The sequence below is a fragment of the Ochlerotatus camptorhynchus genome, unplaced genomic scaffold (assembly GCF_037179485.1).
Source record: "Ochlerotatus camptorhynchus isolate MF236.1 unplaced genomic scaffold, CSIRO-AGI_Acam_v1.1 ptg000193l, whole genome shotgun sequence".
Classification (NCBI taxonomy): Eukaryota; Metazoa; Arthropoda; class Insecta; order Diptera; family Culicidae; genus Ochlerotatus; species Ochlerotatus camptorhynchus.
In genome coordinates this window covers 1,487,110-1,497,633 of record NW_027040683.1, presented here as the reverse complement: position 1 = coordinate 1,497,633, position 10,524 = coordinate 1,487,110, and positions in this window count along the sequence as shown.

The following is a 10,524-nucleotide window of genomic DNA, read 5'->3' as shown; positions in this document are numbered from 1 at the left end:
AATGTACAGCTTGGAATGATGAGTACTTGATTGTTACTTTGGATATTTGGTTTGTCAAACATGATTGGTGCTCATTTTCTTTCCGCACGAAGTTGCCTGTCTACAAAACGCTGATTAGACCGGTGGTCTTCTACGGCCACGAGACGTGGACTATGCTCGTGGAGGACCAACGCGCCCTAGGTGTTTAAACGAGAGGTGTTGCGTACCATTTGAGTGCAGATGGATGAAGGAACGTGAATGAGGCGAATGCACCACGAATTGCACCAGCTGCTGGGAGAACCATCCATCGTCCACATTGCAAAAATTGGGCGACTACGATGTGCTGGGCACGTCGTAAGAATGCCGCACGACGACCCAGTGAAAATGGTTCTAGAAACACCCAACAGGAACAAGAAGAAGAGGCGCACAACGGGCAAGGTGGATCGGACAAGTAGAAGGCGACCCGCGGACCCTTCGCATACTACGAGGCTGGCGAAGTGTGGCCATGGATCGAGTAGAGTGGAGACGACTTCTTCGGACAGCAGAGGACAACAAGGCCTTAGCCTGATTGGTAAGGTAAGTAAGCTCATTTTCTAAAGGCAGAGCATGACAAACCAATCGAAGGTTATAAGTAAGGGTGCCATGTATTTTTCGGATGTTAGTACTCCATTCTGAAATCTGTGAAAGGGAATCTAGTATCATGTAGAACAAAACGTTCAATATAACCATCATTGAGAAAAAGTGTCCAATTAACATGTCCGAAGTCCCTGCGCTTTGGTCAGATAGCGTATAGGGCGTCGTTGTGCCAATTTGGTCGTGGCACATTTCGAGTATGAGAGAGTTATTGCAGTTTGCTCAAAAGTGCCTGAGTAAAATGCAAGTACTTTCGATGATTACCCGTAGTTGTTACAGTGAAGATATACATCCATATTTTCGTTTATGTCTGGACGTGTTTGTCAATTTGATTTTGAGTGGTGGATGGGTTTCGGGCGTGGACGGGCATATGGGTGATAATATTAAGTTTACGTTAGAATAACGTTGAAAAATTGAGATATGTATCGCTTCAGTTTGAGAAGCACTTCACGTCGCAACCGATGAACCATTCTGACGGCCCACATTACCGTGCAGGCGCCGTGTGTTGGCAGGTTCCAATATTGGATAGTTTAGTGTTTATAAAGTACCATCAGTTAAAACTGTATTTTTCAGCTTTATCTCTATACATTCTTAGGTGTTTCTTAGAAGATTATCATGTTGATGTACGCTGATTCAAAGAGTAAATGGTACTAACATTGAGCTGTCCATAGTTGGGCGTTGCTGAACTTGTGGTACTTGCAAAACATTTCATGTGAGTTCCAAAGTAACCATATAACTACAAAATAACTGTAAAGTATGTTCAGAGTAAGACAATGCCACTAAGATATGGTTTAGTTGGGTATTCAGATGAAACTATAACTTTAAAAAAACTAATCCTGGTTGTATATCTTTTTCATTTGCATGTAACACTGTTTGATATTACTAACCGCACCGAGCCTTCACTCCGGGTGGTGAGCGAACCTGAAGATGAAGAAGATGACCATGTGCCCCATTAGTAGCACGATCTTCATCGAAATGTAAGTATTATTGACAATAATCATAACAATCAGCTCGTATGTACATCAACTCGTATCGTACACCCAATTGAAGCGATTTGGACGGGGAGAGTGGGCATGCCAACTCCCTGTTGATAACATTTCGTGGATAAAGGGCGGGCTCTTCTCCCCACTCATTGCGGCATCTTCCTGTTTGGGTGCTTGTCTTTTTGACCAATTGGCTGATCAAGTTGCTGGAAGGAGATTCTTTACTGTTCCGTAGATGCGTATAGGAAGCAGTACTATGACGAGCACCTCAACGGTGAAGCAGCAGAAGACGAAGGTGGCACGGCAACAGACCTTGGAGCACGCGCAGAAGACGACAGGCTACCGGCCCCTGATCTTCAAGAAGTTGAGGAGGAGATCGGTCGGCTGAGGAACAACAAAGCAACTGGTGTAGATCAACTACCAAGTGAGCTATTAAAATACGGTGGTGAAGCACTGGCTAGAGCGCTGCACTGGGTAATTGCCAAGATTTGGGAGGAGGAGATATTACCGGAGGAGTGGATGGAAGGTGTCGTATGCCCAATCTACAAAAAGGGCAACTACCGCGCGATCACACTGCTGAGCGCCGCCTACAAGGTACTCTCCCAAATTCTATGCCGCCGTCTGTCACCATATGCAAGAGAGTTTGTGGGGCAATACCAGGCGGGATTCATGGGTGCCCGCGCTACCACGGACCAAATTTTCGCGATTCGGCAGGTTCTGCAGAAATGCCGCGAATACAACGTGCCCACACATCATTTGTTCATCGATTTCAAATCCGCATACGACACAATCGATCGAGATCAGCTATGGCAGATTATGCACGAGTACGGACTTCCGGATAAACTGACGCGATTGGTCAAGGCGACGATGGATCGAGTGATGTGCGTTGTTCGAGTATCGGGGACACTCTCGAGTCCCTTTGAATCTCGAAGGGGGTTACGGCAGGGTGATGGACTTTCGTGTCTGCTGTTCAACATCGCGTTAGAAGGTGTGATCAGAAGTGCTGGGATAGACACGAGTGGTACGATATTCAGGAATTCCATCCAGCTCCTTGGCTTCGCCGATGACATTGACATTATGGCACGGAACTTTGAGATGATGGCGGAAACGTACATCAGACTGAAGGCTGAAGCTAGACGGATTGGACTTGCCATCAACGCATCAAAGACAAAATACATGAAAGGAAGAGGTTCTAGGGAAGACAATGTTAGCCTCCCACCCCGAGTTCAGATTGACGGTGACGAAATCGAGGTGGTCGATGAGTTCGTGTATTTGGGCTCACTGGTGACCGCCCAAAATGATACCAGCAGAGAAATTCAAAGACGCATTATGGCTGGGAATCGTGCCTACTTTGGACTCCGGAGGACGCTCCGGTCGAATAAAATTCGCCGCCGCACGAAGTTGACTGTTTACAAGACGCTGATTGGACCGGTGGTCCTTTACGGCCACGAGACCTGGACTATGCTCATGGAGGACCAACGCGCCCTTGGTGTTTCCGAACGAAAGGTGTTGCGTACCATCTACGGTGGAGTGCAGATGGATGACGGAACGTGGATGAGGCGAATGAACCATGAATTCCACCAGCTGCTGGGAGAACCATCCATCGTCCACATTGCAAAAATTGGGCGACTACGGAGGGCTGGGCACGTCGTAAGAATGCCACACGACGACCCAGTGAAAATGGTTCTAGAAAGCGACCCAACAGGAACAAGAAGAAGAGGCGCGCAGCGGGCAAGGTGGATCGACCAAGTAGAAGGTGACCTGCGGACCCTTCGCAGACTACGAGGCTGGCGAACTGTGGCCATGGATCGAGTAGAGTGGAGACGACTTCTTCGGACAGCAGAGGACAACAAGGCCTTAGCCTGATTGATAAGGTAAGTAAGATGCGTATAGGCGACTTTGCCTATCGATCTACTCAATCCGATTTTGGCCCTTCATACAGCGACATGTTGAGGACAATTAGAGGTTATTAAGCATGATCAAGACAAACAGAGAAGAGAGCCCACTGCTGTCGGACTTAGTTTCCGTGCTACAATAGGTGGTAAACCACTATCATCATCATCCAATGTAACATGTCCGAAGTACAGCTTGACTTGTCAAAACGTCCTATGTGATTTTTTTTTTACAAAATTAAATCTAAAATTGTGATTTAGCGTTTCAAAACAGTACAATAATAATCTGTCAAAAGTCAACTTCGACAACTTCTCAAAATGGCGGATATGTTGCATTGGTTCTTTTAAAAAGTTACGCGAGGAATGCCAAACATTCAAACTTACACCGTCATCAGGTTGCGTAAATAATGCTCTACCTGATGATGGTGTTAGTTTGTATTAGTTTCGACAAATTGACGTTTAAAGTTATTATTTAGATAAATACTTATGGCATTTTAGCCTTTTATGCAAGTAGTTGAAAATGTGAGAAAGGAGAATTTCCATATTTTTGGCAATCTAAGCAGCGTCCGCGCTGTTATTGTGCTATATTTGACTCCCCCTTCCCCCTAGGTGGACAAGCGTGGACAAGCATGGACATAGGTTCGACCCCTACTCCCCTCCCCTGACGTCCACGTGGACTTTCGCTTTTTTGTTGAGTTATCATCAAAATGATTCGGGTCGTGCTTAGCTTTCGTTTTCGTCTTTATTTTGTTTAGATCAGTACCGTCAACTAGTTTGAGGAAAATTATGATAGTCGTCAATAGTTACAGTAAAACATCACCAACTATTCCGGTAGTAAAAGGTACCGTTAAACGGGGTTGAATTGGTAAAACCTTAATACAAAAAAAAATCAGTAGGGGATAACGGGGTAAGATGACCACCCAAAGCTTTAAATCAAATTTATCCAAAACTATATAAGATTACCGTGATAAATTATGTGAATCTTTAGAGTACTTTCACTAATAGCCAAGTGTCAAAAATCTCAATAATAAAGTAATTTAAAAAAACTGATAAGATTGATTTTCCAGAATTTTCTATTTCATTTGATGATGTTTTATAACGTCCAAAAAAAATTTAAATCCAGTACTTCCCCGTTTTTGTCAGCCCCATCTGAAATTTAGGCTGACAAAACGGGAAGCTGACAAAATCGGGAAATTTTCTTATTCAATATTTAACCATCAAAATTATTTTGAAATCAAGTTTACCCATTATTTATCCACTATTAATAGAATTACTGATAAATGTTTACTGATTCTTAGAACAAAGGGTACACCAAATGTCTCGAAAAGTTTGCGTGAGTTTCTTGGCGGGATGGACTGTTACGAACTATGTTGGAGGTTATGTCTTTCAGTCTTTTGATGCTCAAAAACGGGGTTTTAAGTTTTCATCTGACGTTTCGGTCACATGTATTGTGCCTTTTTCAAAGAATTAACTAAATTCCGTTTTAGTGTTAAGAGCCCACAGCATAGGCACAATTGTCACGATGTTCGGTACCGTATGCTACAAAACAAGATCGCATGTTAGCCGGACGTCATACTCTCGAGGAGTACATTCGAGGACATTTCTACTCACTTGACCACTCCAGTTTTGCGGTAGTGGCGGGAAATTCTAAATGAACCAGCTAGCAGGACTTAGGTGCAGTTTCTCGTTTTGGCGCCACTTTAACTATGGCGGTATTGATACGTTTTGTGACTCTTGTGTTCTTTGCTGTGTTCGTCTACTACACCTATTGTTTTTCACTGTGTGAAGAACGCCAGCATACGTGCTACTCAAATTGTCTGTATCTGTGCGCTTGTTGACAGTGTGTGGTGTGTTTATAATGTGACATGTTTCGAGTATTGGTAGATTTTGTTTTTTAAGACTAGAATACAGTATCTGTTTGCGATCGAATGCGAAGACGTGTTGGTTGGCGACGGAGTGATCCAACAGTACTGTTCGTTCTCGTAGTGTTGCTATCTCGTAATCTTCGGCTGTCTTCCCTTGTCCCCACATGGTTTGCAGTCTGTTGGAACAGGAACGATGGCCGGCGATCCGGGCTTTCAGTGTGTTTGACGTCATTCCTACGTAGCACGATGCGCATCCCGCGCATGGGATCCTGTAGATGACGTTCGATCTGTTGTTTTGGTCCAACTTGTCCTTCACCGTCGACAATAGGTTGCCGACCGTCTTCTTATTCTTGGCACCCGTTTTTGAGCATCAAAAGACTGAAAGCCACATAACCTCCAAAAATAGTTTGCGTAAGGTTTGTTGATCCGGTCAAGGTTGCAAAGACTCATTTCAGCTAAAATAATGTTTTTCGGAATAATAAAACCAAAAGATGGTATGATGGCATGTTTTACTTGTAACTTACAAGAAGAGGTTACAAAGTATGCGTTGGAAACATAAAACCTGTAAATTTTGCTTTCTATGAGTCACAATCAGCGATTTGCTGATCGCTGAGTGAGTGAGTGAGTTTGTGAAAAATCGCTGATTGTGACTCTCATGAAGTGAAATAAACAGGTTTAATATGTCAAACACATTCTTTGCAACCTCTTCTTGTATCCTACCAATTCAAAATTTGATCATGGCATCTAATTATTTCATAATTTAGAAAAACATTGTTTTAGCTGAAATGAGTCTTTGCAACCTTGGATCCGGTACGTACTGTTCGGCCCGCTCCTCGCTTTTGTTGTGGGCTATCTACAGCTTCGCTCCATGCATTAGGTTTCCAATCATTTCCACTATTCCAGCGTCTTGCATGTTACCGTAAGACGACGTCGTCCGCCAAGCCAACGATCTCAACTCGTTTGGGTAGTTAGCGTTAGACCGCCTTTTTAAATCACGTTCCAGAGCGTTGGACCAAGGATGGAGCCTTGTGGAATTCCCACCGTGATCTTAATCGATCTCTGTCCCATATTAGGCTCGTAGATCAGAACCCGGTTCTGGAAGTAGCGTTGGCCTCCCAGCTGGAGCTGTTGAACGCATTCTTGATGTCGATCGTTATCACAGCGTAATATCGGTCTCCTCTCCACTTCTGTTTCGACGCCTTCTCGGCTCTCTCGACAACTATCCGAATTGCATCCACTTTTGCTCTTCTTTTTCGTAATCCGAACTGCCTCTCCGACAATCCTTGCTCACTCTCCGTGTATTTCGTCAGCCTGTTTAGGATGATCCTCTCCAAGAGTTTTCCGAGTGTATCCAGCAGGCACTGTTACGAGTTGCTCGTTGGTGACTTCGTCATTATCTACCTCTCCGTCTCCGTACGATGTAGTTGGTCAGGTCGTTGGATCGAGCTTCGAGAAAAGTCCTTCCACGATGACTTTCAGGTTCTCTAAGCACATTTCAGCGGGCATGACTTGACATCTGATCTTCGTCATCACGACACGACACCAGCTCCAGTTGACAGTTTGACTTGCTCTGCTTCATCTCTCGTTTATGTGCTCTGTCTGCTTCTGTTCTTGCTCTCTGAACACGTCTTCTGGCTCTGAGACAACTAGCACGAAGGATGCTAATTGCCTCGTTGCAGCAGTAAGATGGAGGCCGAAGGCAGAAGGTGCCCTCTTGCGTTGGTGTATCTGTTTCCCCACTCCACTGCCTAAGCCTTGAAGTCTCCTCCGATGACTACCGGTCTTCGTCCGATCAGCGTCTCGTGTGGAACTGCTCCATCGTTCATCGGGTGCATAGCAACTGCATATGAATATTCTGTTAATTTTGGCGACGTTTTTACGACACTCGCTTCGTTGTCATGCGCGACAGTCTGTTTTTATTCGTACTATCATGGTCTACCGTCGTCTCTCTTACACAACACAAACGGTAGAACAACATTCGAGCAAAAATAAAATTTTCAAATAAGTATCATATGACACGTGTGATTTCGTTCTAGTTCCTCAATTTGGTGTAAATTAAACCATTTCTGATCAGAAATGTTATTACTAGGACATTGTTGCTTGCTATTTCAGAATTCACACAAGCACAACATTCGTGGCGGTCTACGGCAACAGTGCCGTATGACAGAGCCTGTCATATGACATTTTAGTTTGTTACTATAATTTGATAGCTTGTTTTGAAAGTGTCGGAAGCAAAGGCAGTCGATTATCACAGAAAATATGTCGACTACGGTGACCACTTACAAGACTGATCTGCCCATAACTTGTATTGCAGCCATCCCAGCTCTATCAGCACCCTTGTTACCTTTATAGGGAGGGACTCGTAGACTTTCTGAGATCTTTAAAGACATTTCAGAAATTTTCGGAGAATTTAGAAGCACTACAGAGCAATTCAGAGATTTTCGAAGAACTTCAAAGAAGTTTAGAAAATTTCAAAAAATTCAGAACAATTCGGAGAACCTCTGATAAGTTGGAGAAGCTCATAAAAGTACAGAGAATTTCAAAAAAGTTTGAAGAACTTCAGATAAATACAGAGATTTTCAGAAACGTTCGAAAAACTTCAGAGAGAACTTGGCAGATATTTAGAGCATTACGTCGAAGTTTAAAGAACAACAGAGAAGTCAAAAGAACTTTGTAAATCCGTAGAGATAATAGGATAATTACAGAATACTCCAGAGTAGTTTGGAAATTTTCATAAAATTAAACGAACTTTAGAAGTACTCTTAGAAATCTAAAGAATTTCAGAAAAAAATCGTAGAATTTTGAAGAAATTCTGAAAATTTCTGAAAATTATAGAAAAGTTCATTGGAGCTTTCTATATTAAGAATAAATGAACGATGCTTTGAAGAGCGATCCATCCCTGCTGGACTGACTAGGCTAAAGCAAAGCCACGCATATAACCACCGGTTTTAGATTAACACCCAGGCATATTTTTTTCCTTGATTTGTTTTCCGTACTGAGTACCAATGCTACCGACGCCAGGGAGGCAGCTCCCACACCTGGACCTTACCTATCAACCCATCAATTCATAGACCGTGAATTAACGGCTTTACTTCCCTTCCGATCCGAAGGAAGACGTTATCAGAGATGTTATGCCTCGGAACATCCCGGCGGCGCCGTCTGAGATTGAACCCAGGCCTGCTGGGGTGAGAGACTATCACCCAAGCATATGTGTGGGTACAATATTTCATGTAAATACTCGTTTGTAACCTTTAAGTCTTCGTGAACTTTCCTAGAAGATTTTTGGACTTGCATTTGATGTTGTCTAGACTTCACACTTAGATTTTTTTACAGGAGTCAGTATTGTTTTTACTGGGTTTTTGAAAAACTCGATTAAAATTCAAATGACTGTTATTCGTAAAGCTTTGTCATATCGTCATGGCACCTACCACCCGAAAAGGATCAGCAGCTCTGAAGCAGCTGAGGGTTCAATTGGACGACCTCAAATCCTCGTTCGATGACATCTGGTATTTTATCCAGAAGTTTTCTGATAGTAACACTGCTACTCTGGTAGAAATTCGATTGTCAAGGATTGATGACTTGTGGGAGGGATTTAGCGAGAGCTTGGTGAGCTAAAATTTCAGGATGATTTTGAGGATGAAGAGGGTTACTATGCGAAGCAACGCAAAAATTTGAGCGATCGTTAGTATGAGACTATAACCTTCCTCTTGGCTAAGAGCAATAGGAACGTTCAATGTCAGGTGTTGTCGATCACATTCGGTTACCACAAATCCACATTGATTCATTGGAAAACCGACTGACCCGAGGTGGAGAAGTTCCATTACCTCAAAGGGTGTCTTCAAGGGGAGCCGAAAAGCCTGATTGACTGGTTGAAGATAGCCAAGACTAATTATCAGATCGCTTCGGGCACACTGTTGAAGTGATACAACAACAACAAGTTGCTGAAGGAGAAGCAGATCCAATCCCCTCAGTAAGGAATCCGTGTCCGAACTGTGCAACTTTGTTGAAAGATTCGAACGCATCGTCCAAACCCTCAATCAAATCATTGAACCAGCGGACTACAAAAACCTGCACATGCGGTTGGATCCATACACTCATCGTGCCTGGGAAGAATGGTCGGCCTTTAAGGAATATGATTCGCTGAACGATCTCACTGAATTCATTCGCAAGCGGATCCAAGTGCTGGAATCACTCCCTCTAAGGCAAGCAGACTCCAAGACCGTCCGTAATCAACCACCGGCTCCGAAATCCAGATTTCCAGTACTAAAGACCAGCTACAATTCCGTTCAATCTACCGGAGGAAGATGTGTGGCTTGTAAGGACAACCACCTTCTATATCAATGCTCCGCATTCCAACGACTATCCGTGGTGGACAGCGACTCACTGCTAAAATCCAATGGACTCTGCCGAAATTGCTTCCGCTCTAGTCATCAGGCAAAGGATTGCCAGTCCAAGTTTTCTTGTCGGAATTGCAAGCGTCGGTACCATACCCTAGTGTGCTTCCAACCAGAGAAGGACGCTGCAACGGTCGCAGCGGCTACTGGAGGCAATAATTCTTTCAAAGATGCCCAAGGTTCCAAGAGCTCAAATACGAATCAAGTGGTTAACTTGGTAGCTACGAACTAACACCACAACATGTAACGTGGCGCAGAAGATTTCGTCGCGAATCCTACTAGTGACTGCGGTGGTCATTGTCGAGGATGACATTGGCACAAGGTTTAGCGCTAGAGCTCTTCTGGACTTGGGCTCCGAAAGCAACTTCGTATCGGAACGACTGAGTCAGCGAATGAAATTATCCAGAGACAAGGTCGATGTCTCGGTATAGGTTAGGCAACTAGCAAGGTCAAATGCCAGGTTCAAATGGAAGTGGGCTCGCAAGTTTCGGAGTATGCGCGAGAAATGAGCTTTCTTGTATTACCCAAGGTTGCTGTGAATTTGCCCACAACCCCAATCAACATGGAAGGATGGAATTTACCAGACGGAATCCAACTCGCGGATCCGGCTTTCTTTCAATCGAAGGAAGTCTACATCATCCTAGGCATTGAGAATTTCTTGGAGTTCTTCGAGACTGGACGAAGAATTTCTATCGAAAACCATCTCCCAAATTTCACAGAGTCGGTATTCGGATGGGTAGTCTGTGGTGGCTGCTCAACACCAAACAGATCTACACAA